Here is a 3,493-nt window from a genome sequence, read left to right on the forward strand (position 1 = left end):
TTTCTCACAGTAACAATGTATCACTTAATGTACAGGTAGTCTGTCATTGTAAGCATTATGCATAAGCTTGAACAGTTTGATGTTGTAAATGTAAGCTAACGAATGCCATTTGGCTATCTTAAGTGCGTCTTCATAAGAAGTGTCATTCCCTAAGTTATAGATTAACTTCGCGGCTCGGCCGTGGAGTTTATCGATTGACCTAATAGCTCAGAGTTGCTGCCGTTTGCCCATATCACAAGGCCATAGGTATTGAAGGCAAAATAACACTAAAGTAGAATTGTTCTAAAATGCTCTTAGGTAGAAACTTCGATTTTCTTAATAGATTGAGTTTATTGGCAAAGTTCTTTTTCACTTCAGATAGGTGTGGTGACCATGTTTAGCCTATCGTCCACAGTTACACAGAGTAGCCTCGATTTGCTTACCAGTTAGAAAAGGCAGCCCCCGATTGTAACGAGTGGGGTAGGACCCACAGTATTGTTTTTAGATAATAGCATAACCTTGCTCTTTGTGGGGTGTGGTGTGAGCCTGTTATTATGACACCAGGATTAAAGCTCCTTCAGTACTTTGTTTAGTTGGTGTATTGGTTTGTTTCACCTGAAGGGACCGAAGATGGTAAGTCGTTGATATACAGTGCTAATAGGACCGAGCCCTGAGGGATTCCACCTGAAACTGATTGCATTTTAGATTTAATGCCATTTACGACAGTGTACTGAAAGTCAATTACTAAGGTATCTTTTCAGCCAGTTGTACAATGGACCTAAAATCCCAAAGTTTCTCTGTAACTTTGTCCACAGCTGTTCGTGCTGGACACAGTCCAAAAGCCTTTTTAAAATCCACCTCTTTTCTCCACAGTTCTGTTAATTGAGTTAGAATTAGTTCAGTAGAGAAGCCTTTTCTAAATGCCCACTGTCTGTCAGAGGCGAGATCGTTAGAGGCAAACACAAGTGTCACTAAGGCGTCGTTCACTACAGATTCGAGAATCTTGCTCGGTACGCTAAGTAATGATATTGGTGTGTAGTTAGCTGTATCAGTCTCATCGTCGCCCTTGTGAATTGGAGTAACCCGTGCGCATTTCCCCTGAGAGAATACAGTTTCGTCTTTGAGGCTGTGTTGATACAGCGTGTTAAGGACGGTGCCTACTAATTCAAAGGTATTTTTGCATGGTTTACTGAATATGCGGGAAAAGCAGATCTCAACAAGTGTTATTAAATCCAAAAAGAAAATTGGGGGTAGCCACGCATTTTTCAAAGATAATTAATCAACAATATTAGCAAAAAGCTTTAAAATACAAAGCAATGTATGGCGTTCCTTTCCAAATTAATACTTTAATTATCTCTGAAAAATGCATGGTTACCCCCAATTTTCTTTTTGGATACCAAGAGCACATGCTAAGTTCTGCTTTCTCTGCATAAATTTAAACAGCGCAAAAATCCCCGCATTAGTAAGCACTTCCGATAGAAAATCCGTATCTGGATATGCGCAGAACGTATGCACAATAACAATAGTAGGCACCGTCCTAATGATGGTACTATCACATTCCCAGCGAGCTTTAGTAGCTTTGGGTTAACGTTGTCTGGACCAGCGGACTTTTTTACCTGGATAGAACCTATTTTTTTCTGTTACTTGTTTTTGGTTAATACCGGTAGTAGCTCTGGACAATGGTGGTACTGACTGACGTACTGACCCGAGGAGTCCACTTGCTAAGAGCTGTTTCATTACTCAAAATGGCATCCAAAGCCAAAATCAGAGAATACAGGCACGTTGAGCTAGACTGATATTGAAGTGGAACTCTTACTTGGAGTGGTTCGATCTTACTCATCACAATCAAGATTTTGAAGGCCACGAGTGAGAGTCCGTGAAGAGAAAATAGGAGGACTTATGAAGTAAATTTATATGTCAGTACGAAGAATTCCCACACAGCGATAGTCTCTTTAATCGTGAGAGAATCACCAGCAAAATCAAAGATCTCATGAAAAATTATAAGAACCTCGTATATCCTGGTAGCTCAGTGGCCATTTTTTGCAAACGCAATCCAGAAGGATCACAGGTGGCTTAGACAATCTGGCTTTGTGTGCTAACCTGTTTACACAATGAAAAACACAAAAACGAATCCGGTACTTAAACGTTCTGGACTTGTCACAAATCCAGAAACTTTTGCTCTAGTGTACACATAGTTTATAGTCTTCATTTTAAGATTTGCGGACAGTAGAAATATTTTTATTGTTGGTGACATCACACATTAGCAGGTCATAGCAAGGAATGAATGGAATCAAGGAAAGACCAAAATTTCATTTCTTTGGTTGTGATTTATTGCCTCAAATTGCACGCCACACGAATGGCTAGTTGCGCCTGTTACAGTGCTCAGATACGGAACACCCGTTTTAGACTGTGGAACGGCCATCAACTTCGGAGCTGCAGGCATTTCCACATCACAGTGCCATTATAATGACTTTTATTAAGGGAAGTGATCCACAACCAAGTAAAATACAGTTGCCCTGTTGGTTAGTATGATTGAAAAAGAAAATGCCTATGAACTGAATTTCTGAACAAGGACAAATAATTTTTATTTCAATTTCCGACAGCGACGAGAGTATTGTATTAAAGCCTGACACAGACTAGGATTTTAAATTCAGACAAGTGTATTCCAACATGACAACTGTTTCTGGAAGTGGGTGTTCATTCATGTAGTTCGTAGTCATGTACTATTTCAGTGCTGTCAAGCTATTCTTGAGAACAATAATATATTACTGGCCAAAAACAACAAAACAATTACATAGATAATGAGTCAGACGTGTATATCAGTATACGCATATACGTGTATATTTATACCGCGAATGTGCATATGGTTATATGCACATACGCCTTATACATATCCGCCTTTCGTGGTGTTTTTCTGGTTAACATATTTTCTGAGGCAGTACTGCAGCTCACAGAACCTTCAGGGCTTGCAAGGCGTCTTGCAGCCACCAAAAATGTCATGTCGAGTGTGTTTCAGTGTGTTCATTGTGTTCAGCAAACAATTTCGAATGAATTCTTCGAAACTAAATTATTGACATCCAAAATCAAATTAAAGGTTTCACCTTGACTCCTGCATCCTCTTCTTGCAACCTTTGACTGGCACCTTCACTACAAAGCCAACTAATTAATTTTGTCATCACGCTACATCTACTGGTGAATTGTCTAAGATTGCTCATAAGATCGTCTAAAAATCAAATCATGCATCTTAGACCGCACTTCCTTCCGCACTGATGAAAGAATACTTTGAAATGTTTCTACCGACACCTGTGTAAGATCGTTAACTTATCTCTGGAATCTGGTTATCTGCCTCCTTCCTCTTAAAACTGCTTTCCCTACACCTCGCCTCAAGACACGCTTCTTTAGATCACGAAATCTTAAAAATTACAGACCGATCTCAAACCGTACAGTAGTCGCGAAAATCATTGAAAAAGTCGTGGCTGTTCGCTTACATAGTACTTGCTAAGTAACCACCTTC

Source organism: Montipora foliosa, chromosome 2, assembly GCF_036669935.1.
Source record: "Montipora foliosa isolate CH-2021 chromosome 2, ASM3666993v2, whole genome shotgun sequence".
Classification (NCBI taxonomy): domain Eukaryota; kingdom Metazoa; phylum Cnidaria; class Anthozoa; order Scleractinia; family Acroporidae; genus Montipora; species Montipora foliosa.